The sequence below is a fragment of the Macaca mulatta genome, chromosome 15, assembly GCF_049350105.2.
Source record: "Macaca mulatta isolate MMU2019108-1 chromosome 15, T2T-MMU8v2.0, whole genome shotgun sequence".
In the NCBI taxonomy this organism is placed as follows: domain Eukaryota; kingdom Metazoa; phylum Chordata; class Mammalia; order Primates; family Cercopithecidae; genus Macaca; species Macaca mulatta.
This window is the reverse complement of record NC_133420.1, coordinates 15,966,220-15,979,677: the sequence shown is the minus strand read 5'-3', so window position 1 is coordinate 15,979,677 and position 13,458 is coordinate 15,966,220.

Genomic DNA, 13,458 nt, shown 5'->3' with positions numbered 1-13,458 from the left:
TGCTCTGTCACTCAGGCTGGAGTGCAGTGGCACAATCTCGGCTCACTGCAACCTCCGCCTCCCAGGTTCAAGCAATTATGCTGCCTCAGCCTCCCCGAGTAGCTGGGACTACAGGTGCCCGCCGCCAGGCCTGACAAGTTTTGTATTTTTGGTATACAGACAGGGTTTTGCCATGTTGCCCAGGCTGGTCTCGAACTCGTATTCACCCTCCTCGGCCTCCCAAAGTGCTGGGATTACAGGTGTGAGCTGCTGCGCCGGCCAAAGATGAGCCAAGATCCGGCCACTGCACTCCAGCCTGGGCGGCAGAGTGAGACTTTGTTAAAAAAAAAAAAAAAAACCGTGAGTGGATGGAAGGAATTCCTGGTGTGTTGGAGGGTTTGTTTGACCTTTGTGGACATGTGCAGAGGCCTGGCCCTGCACAAGACACACTAGGGGTCATGGAGATGGAGACAACAGGACCAAGGAGTCTCCCAGGGCTGCTCCTGCCTCCCAGCCCGCACTCGCCTCCTCAGGCCCACCGAGCCCCAGCCAGGACGCCTGCCTGTCTACAGGTACCCTCCCATCCCAACCCTGTCACTGACTCTTCCCCACACCAGTTCCCCAGTGAAGCTCCCGGCCGTCCCCTGGATGAGCCAGGCCAACTTCTCCGTTCCCAGTGGCCCTGGTTTCTCCCCTGGGAAGCCACTAACACAGAGGCAGTAAAGCAGATGGTTCTGCAGTCGCCTGCTTGACAGCTGCCCTGAGCTTCAAAGTACCAAGAGGGCAAGGCTGTGGCTGCCCACGTAGCGAAGTCTCTGCCTTGCACAAGAAATGTGGTGTCAGTGGGCGCGGTGGCTCATGCCTGTAATCCCAGCACTTTGGGAGGCCGAGGCGGAAGAATCACTTGGGCTCAGGAGTGCGAGATCAGCCTGGGAAATACAGCAAGACTCTGTCTCTATAAAAAATGTTAAAATTAGGCCAGGCGCGGTGGCTCACGCCTGTAATCCCAACACTTTGGGAAGCTGAAGTGGGCAGATCACCTGAGGTCAGGAGTTCAAGGCCAGCCTGGCCAACATGGTGAAACTCCGTCTCTACTAAAAATACAAAAATTGACCGGGCGCGGTGGCTCATGCCTGTAATCCCAGCACTTTGGGAGGCCGAGGCAGGCGAATCGCAAGGTCAGGAGTTCAAGACCAGCCTGGCCAACATGGCGAAACCCTGTCTCTACTAAAAATACAAAAAATTAGCTGGGCGTAGTGGTGGGCGCCTGTAATCCCAGCTACTTGGGAGGCTGAGGCAGGAGAATCGCTTGAACCCGGGAGGCGGAGGTTGCAGTGAGCCGAGATCATGCCACTGCACTCCAGCCTGGGCAAAAATAAATAAATAAATAAATAAATAAATAAATAAGCCGGGCATGTTGGCATGCGCCTATAATCACAGCTACTCAGGAGGCTGAGGCAGGAGAACTTGAACCTGGGAGGTGGAGGTTGCAGTGAGCTGAGATCGCACCACTGTACTCTTTTTTATTCTCTCCGAAAAAATAAAAAAAAAAACTAGCTGAGTGTGGTGGCATAGGCCTGTGGTCCCAGCTACTGGGGAGGCTGAGGTGGGAGGAGTGCTTGAGCTTGGGGGAGCGGAGGTTGCAGTGAGCAGAAATCACGCCACTGCACTCCAGCCTGGGGTTGTTGCTGAATTGGGGGTTGGGAGTAGGTGGAGAGTTGGGTGGAGTCTTGGAGCCCTGGAGTTTGGGTTTCCCAGAGCCAGGCAAGGCCGTACTCCTAAGAGTGACCACGGTCGACTCTGCGGATTCGTTCTCTTACCTACACTCTGGTGCAGGATGTTGAAAATCAGGGAGGCTGTGCGTGTGGGGGAGTGGCGAGTATACAGGAAATCTCTGCACCTTCTGTTCAATTTTTCTGTGAATCTAAAACTGCTCCCCCTGCCCCCTCAAACACACGCAGCACAGGAAACACCACCCTCCACAGCTGCCCTCCTCCCTCCTCCTTCAAGCCAGACTAACCCCTGCAAAAATGTCAGCTCATGCCAAGCCCATCCTGAAGCTTTTATTGAACACTAGCTGGCTCTCAGCGCTTAAAGAGTTAAGCAGGTGCCTGCTGTTTTAAGTATTGATTGCCCTTTTCCCTGTAATCATAAAAGTAACTCCTGCTGATTGCAGAAAATGTATACACACAAACACACAACCAAAACTAGAACCACCCCTTACTCCTCACCCAGGGAAAAGCATGGTTTTGAGTTCTGGGGTGTGCCCTTCTGGTCTGACATGGCTGTTCTAGATAACGGAATGGGAGGCTAAACAAGGTTTGGTGGTGTTTTTTTTTTTTTTTTTTTTGAGACGGAGTCTCGCTCTGTCGCCCAGGCTGGAGTCCAGTGGTGCGATCTCGGCTCACTGCAAGCTCTGCCTCCTGGGTTCACGCCATTCTCCTGCCTCGGCCTCCCGAGTAGCTGGGACTACAGGTGCCCACCACCACGCCCAGCTAATTTTTTTGCATTTTTAGTAGAGACCAGGTTTCACCGTGTTAGCCAGGATGGTCTCGACCTCCTGACCTCGTGATCTGCCCACCTCGGCCTCCCAAAGGGCTGGGCTTACAGGCGTGAGCCACTGTGCCTGGTCTTTTTTTTGAGACGGAATCTCACTTTGTCTTCCAGGCTGAAGTACAGTGGCATGATCTTGGCTCACTGCAACCTCCACCTCCCGGGTTCAAGTGATTCTCCTGCCTCAGCCTCCTGAATAGCTGGGATTACAGGCACCCGCCACCACGCCCGGCTAATATTGTATTTTTAGTAGAGATGGGGTTTCACCACGTTGCCCAGGCTGGTCTCAAACTCCTGACCTCAGGTGATCCACCCGCCTCGGCTTCCCAGAGCGGTAGGATTACAGGTGTGAGCCACTGTGCCCGGCGTGTTGCGTGTCTTAAATAGCATTAAATCCTCACAACCACCCCTGTGATATGGGTACCATTGTGATCCCATTTTCCTGATGGGTAAATTGAGGAACAGAGAGCTTATATGGCTTGCCCAAGTCCTGCAGCTGCAAGAGACTTCAGTCAAGTTGTCTGAGCCAGCAGGCGTAGGAAGCCAACGCACATACTCACACATACACACTCCACACACACACAGAACTGCACCATCTCCCTGTTCAAAGACAAGATGGGGAAACATAACCGCCAGGCCCTTGGAATTTAAGAAGGTCCCATAGCCAGTGGTTTGAAGCTGAGTTGCCCATAAAGGGTCCAGGACCAGGTATGTGTCTTAGGGGTGGGAGTCAAAGCCGCAGCTTCACACACAGCAGGAGGTTCTGGAACTGGCCCTCTGCAGACCACTGGAGCCCGAGAGGAGCTGCCCTTTTGTGAAATTACAGAAACCAGTGCAGCACTCGAACTCTGGGTAAACGGAGTCATATCTAAGAATGTGGAACCAGGGGCCTGCGCTACACCTGGGCCACCCACATGGGACAGAAACTCCAAGCTAACAAACTGACATAAAAATGGTTCAGACCAGGCATGGTGGTGCACACCTGTAATCCCACCACTTTGGGAGGCTGAGGTGGGAGGATTGCTTGAGGCCAAGAGTTCAAGACCAGCCTGGGAAACATAGTGAGACCCTGTCTTTTTTTTTTTTTTTGAGACAGAGTCTTGCTCTGTCGCCCAGGCTGGAGTGCAGTGGCTGGATCTCGGCTCACTGCAAGCTCCGCCTCCCAGGTTTACACCATTCTCCTGCCTCAGCCTCCCGAGTAGCTGGGACCACAGGCGCCCGCCACCTCGCCTGGCTAGTTTTTTGTATTTTTAGTAGAGACGGGGTTTCACCGTGTTAGCCAGGATGGTCTCGACCTCCTGATCTCGTGATCTGCCAACCTCGGCCTCCCAAAGTGCTGGGATTACAGGCTTGAGCCACCATGCCTGGCCTTTTTTTTTTTTGGAGATGGAGTATCACTGTGTCATCGAGGCTGGAGTGCAGTGGTGCAATCTCAGCTCACTGCAACCTCCGCCTCCCGGTTCAAGCCTCCCAAGCAGCTGGGATTACAGGCATGCTCTACCATGCCTGGCTAACTTTTGTATTTTTAGTAGAGACGGGGTTTTGCCATGTTGGTCAGGCTGGTCTCGATCTCCTGACCTCAGGTGATCTGCCCACCTCGGCCTCCCAAAGTGCTGGGATTACAGGTGTGAGCCACTGTGCCTGGCCAGTGAGACCCTGCCTTTACAAAAAAAACAAAACAAAACAAAAAACAAACAAAACCCCAGCTAGGTGTGGTGCTGGTGGCACATACTTATAGTCCTAGTTACTAGGGAGGCTGAGGTGGGAGGGTTGCCCAAGCCCAGGAGTTCAAGGCTGCAGTGAGCTGTGATGGCATCACTGCACTCCAACCTGGGTGACACAGACTCTGTCTTAAGAAAAGGAAAAAAAGGCCGGGCGCGGTGGCTCACGCCTGTAATCCCAGCACTTTGGGAGGCCGAGGTGGGCGGATCACAAGGTCAGGAGATCGAGACCATGGTGAAACCCCGTCTCTACTAAAAATAGAAAAAATTAGCCGGGCGCAGGGGGGGGCGCCTGTAGTCCCAGCTACTCGGGAGGCTGAGGCAGGAGAATGGCGTGAACCTGGGAGGTGGAGCTTGCAGTGAGCCGAGATTGCGCCACTGCACTCCAGCCTGGGCGACAGAGCGAGACTCCGTCTCAAAAAAAAAAAAAAAAAAAAAAGAAAAGGAAAAAAAAAAAAGGCCAGCCACAACTGGTGCACTCATGGGAACCCCTCACAGAGACAAATGCGAAACTCTGATATTCCAGGGCACCAACATGGCACGTGCAGGATGCTTTTAGAGGACAACGGCTGCTGAAGATGAACTCACACACAAAAATTACAAAGATGAGGAAATCTGCCCCCTTGCAGAACAGTTAACAGGTGTGACTAGTGATGAAGTCACATCTGACAAGATACAGATGATAACATTTGAAAAGGACCTAAAAATAAGTCTATCGGTTGGGCTCAGTGGCTCATGCCTGTAATCCCAGCACTTTGGGAGGCCGAGGCAGGTGGATCACTTGAGGTCAGGAGTTGGAGACCAGCCTGGCCAACATGGTGAAACCTCACCTCTTCTATAAAACCAAAAATTAATTGGGTGTCCTGGTGCATGTCTGTAATCCCAGCTACTCAGGGGGGTTAGGCTAGATAATCACTTGGACCCAGGAAGTGGAGATTGCAGTGAGTCGAGATCACACCACTGTACTCCAGCCTGGGCAACAAGAGTGAAACTCCGTCTCAAAAACTACAACAACAACAACAAAATATATATATAGTCTATTAAAGTGTTTGAAGACCTGACAGCTAAATGCAACACATAATCCTAGGATAGGAACAAATATGCTAGGAAAGAAAAGACATTCTCGGCCGGGCGCGGTGGCTCAAGCCTGTAATCCCAGCACTTTGGGAGGCCGAGGCGGGCGGATCACAAGGTCAGGAGATCGAGACCACAGTGAAATCCCGTCTCTACTAAAAATACAAAAAATTAGCCGGGCGCGGTGGCGGGCGCCTGTAGTCCTAGCTACTCAGGAGGCTGAGGCAGGAGAATGGCCTGAACCCAGGAGGCGGAGCTTGCAGTAGCCGAGATTGCGCCACTGCACTCCAGCCTGGGCAACAGCGTGAGACTCTGTCTCAAAAAAAAAAAAAAAAAAAAAGACAAGACATTCTCGAGTCATTTGACAAAACGGTAATACAGACAGTAGATTAGAGCAGCGGTTCCCAACCTTTTTGGCACCAGGGACATGGAAGACAATTTTTCCACGGACTGGGTAGGGGGTGGGGGGTGGTTCCGGGATGATTCAAGTGCATCACATTTATTGTGCACTTTATTTCGATTATGATTACATTGTCATATATAATGAAATAATGATAGAACTCACCTTGATGTAGAATCAGTGAGAGCTCTGAGCTTGTTTTCCTGCAACCGGATGGTTCCATCTGGGGGGTGATGGGAGACAGTGACAGATCATCAGGCATTAGATTCTCTTAAGGAGCATGCAACCTGGATCCCCTCCCATGCGCAGTTCACAACAGGGTTCACAGTCCCGTGAGAATCTAATGCTGCCGCTGAACCACACATGTATTTATAGGAGACAGAACTCAGGCAGTAATGTGAGTGAGTGATGGGGAGTAATGTGAGTGATGGGAAGTACTTAGACAGGCAAAGTTTCACTCTCTTGCCCGCCACTCACCTCCTGCTATGCGGACCGGGGTACAGGTCTATGGCATCCAAGGGGTTGGTGACCCTTGGATTAGAGTCTAACTTATTGTACCAGTGTTCAATTCACTGAATTTGCTAACTGTGCTGAGGTTATGTAAGAAAATATCCTTATTTTTAGGAAATGCACACAGTTATTTAGGGGTAAATCACCGTGATATATGCAATTTATTCTCAAATATTCAGAAAAAAATTAAGTATACGCATATACATGTGTGCATCTGTGTCTGTGTATGAACAGAGAGTACACAAATGCTAAAGCAAACAGTGCAAAATGTGAGCCGAGAAGGGGTCTGTGCAAGGGCTATGGGATGATGAGCTCCTGCCGCTGTCACAAAGTGCCAGGGGCCGAGTGGCTTCGGCAACAGAAATGTATTTCCTCCCAGTTCTGGAGGCTAGAAGTCCAACGTCAAGGTGCAGGGTTGGTTTTCACGGAAGATGGCTGCTCCTTTGCTCCCTCGCTGCCTCTTCCTGGGGTTGTCACTGTGTCCGTACAAACCTGGGGTCTCTTCCCTCTTCCACCCTTTTTTTTTGTTTGAGATGGAGTCTTACTCTGTCACTCAGGCTGGAGTGCAATGGCACGATCTCGGCTCACTGCAACCTCTGCCTCTCAGGTTCAAGTGATTCTTCTGCCTCAGCCTCCCGAGTAGCTAGGATTACAAGCACCCGCTACCACGCCTGGCTAATTTTTTTTTTTTTTTTGTATTTTTGTAGAGACAGGGTTTCACCATGTTGGCCAGGCTGGTCTTGAACTCCTGACCTCAGGTGATCCTCCCACCTCGGCCTCCCAAAGTGCTGGGATTACAGGCACAAGCCACTGTGCCTGGCCCCTTCCTCTTTTTTTTTTTGAGACAAAGTCTTGCTTTGTCACCCAGGCTGGAGTGCAGTGGCACAATCTCGGCTCACTGCAACCCCTGTCTCCTGGGTTTAAGTGATTCTCCTGCCTCAGCCTCCCGAGTAGCTGGGATTACAGGCATGTACCACCACACCTGGCTAATTTTTGAATTTTTTTTTTGAGACGGAGTCTCGCTCTGTTGCCCACGCTGGAGTGCAGTGGCACCATCTCGGCTCACTGCAAGCTCCACCTGCCAGGTTCACGCCATTCTCCTGCCTCAGCCTCCTGCGTAGCTGGGACTACAGGTGCCCGCCACCACGCCCGGCTAATTTTTTGTATTTTTAGTAGAGATGGGGTTTCACCGTGTTAGCCAGGATGGTCTCAATCTCCTGACCTTGTGATCCACCCACCCCGGCCTCCCAAAGTGCTGGGATTACAGGCGTGAGCCACCACGCCTGGCCCCTCCAGGTTTAAGCAGTTCTCTGCCTCAGCCTCCAGAGTAGCTGGGAGTATAGGCTGGTGCCACCACACCTGGCTAATTTTTTATATTTTTAGTAGAGACGGGGTTTCACCATCTTGGCCAGGCTGGTCTTGAACTCCTGACCTCGTAATCCACCTGCCTTGGCCTCCCAAAGTGCTGGGATTACAGGCGTGAGCCACCATGCCTGGTCAAATTTTTGTATTTTTAGTAGAGACAGGGTTTCGCTATGCTGCCCAGGCTGGTCTCGAACTCTTGACCTCAGGTGATCTGCCTGCCTCAGCCTCCCAAAGTGTTGGGATTACAGGCGGGAGCCACCACGCTTGGCCTCTTCCTCTTCTTATAAGGACACCAGTCGTATTCGATTAGGATCCACCCTTATGAGCTCACTTAGCTTTTGTCACCTCTGCAGAGGCTCCGTCTCCAAATACAGTCACACTCCGAGGCACTGGGGGTTAGGACTACAACATACGAACCTGGCGGGGGACACAATTTAGCCCATGACACAGCAGGTTACACGGCTGTTCTTTCCACTATTCTTGCAACTTTTTCTATGAGTTTGAAAGAATTAATAGAAGCCATTTGAAGAGAAAGCAAAGCACAAAATATGTATTAAAGTTGTAGATTTTAATTTTATTTATTTATTTATGTTATGTTTTTAGAGACAGAATATTGCCCTGTCACCCAGGCTGGAGTGTAGTAGCACAATCGTAGCTCACTGCTAACCTCAATTTCCTGGGCTCAAGTGATCCTCCCGCCTCAGCTTCCTCAGTATCTGAGACTACAGGTGGGTGCCACCACACCTGGCTCATTTTAAAATGTACTTTACAGACAGGGTCTATGTTGCCCAGGCTGGTCTTGAACTCCTGGCCCCAAGTAATCCTCCTGCCTCAGCCTCCTAAGTTGTTGGGATTACAAGTGTCAGCCACTGTGTCTGGCAAAAACTTTAGATTTTTTTAAAAACCAAATGAAAATTCTAATCATAGGCCGGGCGCGGTGGCTCAAGCCTGTAATCCCAGCACTTTGGGAGGCCGCGATGGGCGGATCACGAGGTCAGGAGATCGAGACCATCCTGGCTAACACAGTGAAACCCCGTCTCTACTAAAAAATACAAAAAAAAAAAAAAAACTAGCCAGGCGAGGTGGCAGGTGCCTGTAGTCCCAGCTACTCAGGAGGCTGAGGCAGGAGAATGGCGTAAACCCGGGAGGTGGAACCTGCAGTGAGCTGAGATCCGGCCACTGCACTCCAGCCTGGGCGACAGAGCAAGACTCCATCTCAAAAAACAAACAAACAAACAAAAAAAACAAAGACATCAAAATGTTTTGTAGGGGCCTGTTGCAGTGGCTCATGCCTGTAAGCCCGGGACTTTAGGAGCCTAGGCAGGCGGATCACTTGAGGCCAGGAGTTAAAGAGTAGGCTGGCCAGCCAGGCACTCACGCTTATAATCCCAGCACTTTGGGAGGCTGAGGCAGATGGATCATCTGAGGTCAGGAGTTCGAGACCAGCCTGGCCAACATGGCGAAACCTCGTCTCTACAAAAAATACAAAAATTAGCCAGGTGTGGTGGCGAGCACCCGTAATCCCCAGCTATTAGGGAGGCTGATGCAGGAGAATTGCTTGAACACAGGAGGCGGAGGTTGCAGTGAGCTGAGATCGTGCCACTGAACTCCAGCCTGGGTGACACAACTAGACTCTGACTCAATAAAAAAATAAAAATATTTTGTAGAGGCTGGACGCATTCGCTCACGCCTGTAATCCCAGCACTTTGAGTAACCAAGGTGGGTGGATCACCGGAGTCCAGGAGTTAAGATCAGCCTGGGTAACACAGGCACCAAACCCACCTCTACGGTTATTCCTGGTGGTGCTCACCTTGACCACCTGGCTCCAGTGCTGTCTGCCAGGGTTCTTGGCTGTAAACTCTCGGATTCACACGAGTACTGAATTCTGCACATGCGTGGTCCTGAAAGTGAGTACCCCTTACATTTTGCATCTCAGGACCTCACTGGTCTCACCATAGCCCTAGTCATGCTCTTTTCTATTTGTTCTATCTGCACTTGAATTGATGTCTCCTCTTTTTTCACTTCCTCATGGGTTCATTGAAAATTGTTTATGGTTCCATTTATCCCCTCTATTACATTTTTTTTTTGAGATGGAGTCTCGCTCTGTCGCCCAGGCTGAGGCTGGGGTTCTGTGGAGGGATCTCGGCTCACTGCAACCTCCGCATCCCGGGTTCACGCCATTCTCCTGCCTCAGCCTCCTGGGTAGCTGGGACTACAGGCGCCCGCCACTAAGCCCGGCCTATTTTTTGTATTTTTAGTGGAGACGGGGTTTCACCGTGTTAGCCAGGATGATCTCGATCTCCTGACCTCGTGATCTGCCCGCCTTGGCCTCTCAAAGTGCTGGGATTACAGGCGTGAGCCACCACGCCCGGCCAACGTTATTATTGAGATCTTTTCAATAAAAATCTGGTGATTGCCCTAGAGTTTACAACATATGTATTTAATTAATCTGTTTATCTTCAAATAATGTTCTATTGCTGGTGCATAGTGTAAGAGCTTCACAGGAGTGCAGCGCCAATGCCTCCCATCACTTTTCTACTGCGTCACATAATTAATGAATTAATTTTTTTTTTTTTTTTTTTTTTTTTTTTTTGAGACGGAGTCTTGCTCTGCCTCCCAGGCTGGAGTGCAGTGGCCGGATCTCAGCTCACTGCAAGCTCCGCCTCCAGGGTTCACGCCATTCTCCTGCCTCAGCCTCCCGAGTAGCTGGGATTACAGGCGCCCGCCACCTCGCCCGGCTAGTTTTTTGTATTTTTTTAGTAGAGACGGGGTTTCACCGTGTCAGCCAGGATGGTCTCGATCTCCTGACCTCGTGATCCGCCCGTCTCGGCCTCCCAAAGTGCTGGGATTACAGGCTTGAGCCACCGCACCCGGCCATGAATTAATTTTTTGAACAGGGTCTCACTCTGTCTCCCAGGCCGGAATGCAGTGGCTCAGTGTGATCTCAGCTCACTGCAGCCTCTGCCTCCCACACTCAGGTGATCCTCCCACCTCAGCCTCCTGAGTAACTGGGACTATAGGCACATACCACCATGCCCAGCTAATTTTTGTATCTTTTGTAGAGACAGGGTTTTGCCATGTTGCCCAGACTGGTCTTGAACTCCTGAGTTCAACCAATCTACCTGCCTCGGCCTCCCAAAGTGTTGGAATTACAGGCATGAGCCACTGTGCCTGGCCTAATTTATTTTTTAGTATGCTATAAACACAAATAAATTCCTACTAGTTTTGCTTTAGTGTTTTTTTTTTTTTATTTTAGATGGAGTTTTGCTCTGTTGCCCAGGCTGGAGTGCAGTGGCATGATCTCAGCTCGCTGCAACCTCTGCCTCCAGGGTTCAAGCAATTCTCCTGCCTTAGCCTCCCAAGTAGCTGGGATTACAGGCGCCTGCCACCATGCCTGCCTCATTTTTTATTTTTATTTTATTTTTTATTTTTAGAAGAGATGGGGTTTCACCATGTTGGCCAGGCTGGTTTTGAACTCCTGACCTCAAGTGATCTGCCTACCTTGAGCTCCCAAAGTGCTGGGGTTACAGGCGTGAGCCACTGCACCTGGCCTTTGCTTTAGTTTTTTTATTTCTTCTGCCTGAATGAACTCCCTCTGTTGTTTTTGTTTTGGATGAGAAATTACTTTTCTTTTTAAAAAAGAATTGTAATAGACTTTATCTTTTTAGAGCTGTTTTAGGTTCACAGAAAAATTGAGCTGATGGTGCAAAGATTTTCCCATATACTCCCTACCACCCCCAGAGGCACAGTCTCCCTCATTTTCAACACCCCACACCAGAGTGGAACATTTGTGGCAATTGGTGAACCTATATGGACTCACCATTACCACCAGTGTCCATCGCTACATTAGAGCTCACTCTTCATATACATTCTATGGGTTTGGATAAACTTATAATAACATGTATTCACCATGATATTATTATTATTATTATTGTTTTTGAGATGGAGTCTCACTCTGTTCCCCAGGCTGGAGTGTGGTAGCATGATCTCGTCTCACTGCAACCTCCACCTCCAGGGTTCAAGTGATTCTCCTGCCTCAGCCTCCTGAGTAGCTGGAATTACAGGCGCCCACCACCACATCTGGCTAATTTTTGTATTTTTAGTAGAGATAGGGTTTTGCTATGTTGACCAGGCTGGTCTCAAACTCCTGACCTCAAATAATCCGTCCACCTCGGCCTCCCAAGTGTTGGGATTACAGGCGTGAGCCACTGCGCCCAGCCTATAGCATTATACAGAGTAATTCCACTGCCCTAAAAATCCTCTCTGCTATTCATCTCTTCCCCTCCCTAACCACTGTTCACCGTTCATCTTCCGTAGTTTTGCTTTTTCCAGAACATCATCTAGTTGAAATCATACAATACGTGGCCTTTTCAGATTGGTTTCTTTCACTTAGCAACACACATTTAAGGTTCTTCCATGTCTTTTCATGGCTTGATGCCACAAATGTGAAATGTTTTTCTTTTATTTTTAAAGAAGTTTTTTAAATCTTTTTTTTTTTTGAGACGGAGTCTCGCTCTGCCGCCCAGGCTGGAGTGCAGTGGCTGGATCTCAGCTCACTGCAAGCTCCGCCTCCCGGGTTTACGCCATTCTCCTGCCTCAGCCTCCCGAGTAGCTGGGACTACAGGCGCCCGCCACCTCGCCCGGCTAGTTTTTTGTATTTTTTAGTAGAGACGGGGTTTCACCGTGTTAGCCAGGATGGTCTCGATCTCCTGACCTCGTGATCCGCCCGTCTCGGCCTCCCAAAGTGCTGGGATTACAGGCTTGAGCCACCGCGCCCGGCCAAATCTTTTTTTTTTTTTAATGAGATTTTTACTGGGTATAGAATTCTGAGTTGACAGTTTTTTTTTGTTTGTTTTTGTTTTTTCCTCACTTCAAAGACGTCACTCATTGTCTTCGGGCTGGCATAGTTTCAAACAAGATGTCTGCTGTAATTCTTCTATTTTATTCCTTTTTCTTTCTTTTATTTTTGAGACACGGTCTTGCTCTGTCACCCAGGCTGGAGTGTAGTGGTGTGATAACAGTTCACTGCAGACTTGGCTTCCCCAGTTCAAGTAGTCTTCCCATCTCAGCCTCCCATCTGGCTGGGACCCACAGGCACACCACCACATCTGGCTTTTTTTTTTTTTTTTTAACTTTTTGTAGAGATGTGGTCTCACCATGTGGTCCAAGCTGGTCTTGAACTCCTGGACTCAAGCAATTATTTTGCCTCAGCCTCCCAAAGTGCTGAGATTGCCACATTGATGGGTGAGCCATCACACCTGGCCTCAATCTTTCCATTGATAATTCCATTTCATTCTGACTCTTGATCTGGTGGATAAAACTGACTTTGTTTCCTATGGACATTTACAGAATCTGTCTTTGCTGCTAGAATCTTGCAATTTCACAATCACGTCCCTTTGGAGGGTATTCTCCCCAGTATGCTGGGCCCTCAGTGACCTCTTTCCATCTGAACACTTGTGTCCTTTAGTTCTGGGAAATTTTCTTGAATTCTTTTTTTTTTTTTTTTTTTTTTTTTTTTGAGACAGTGTCTTGCTCTGTCACCCAAGCTGTAGTGTAGTGGCATGGTCTCAGCTCACTGCAACCTCTGCCTCCTGGGTTCAAGCAGTTCTTATGCCTTAGCCAACCAAGTAGCTGGGATTACAAGTGTGTGTCACCCCACCCAGTTAAGTTTTGTATTTTTTATAGAGACAGGGTTTCGTCATGTTGGCCAGGCTGATCTTGAACTCCTGGGCTCAAGCAATACACCTACCTTGGCCTCCCAAAGTACTGAGATTATAGGCGTGAACTACCATGCTGGGCCTCCATTGGAATCTTGTCAGCTTGGATGGGGGTCATGTCCCACCAGAGTAGTTTTAC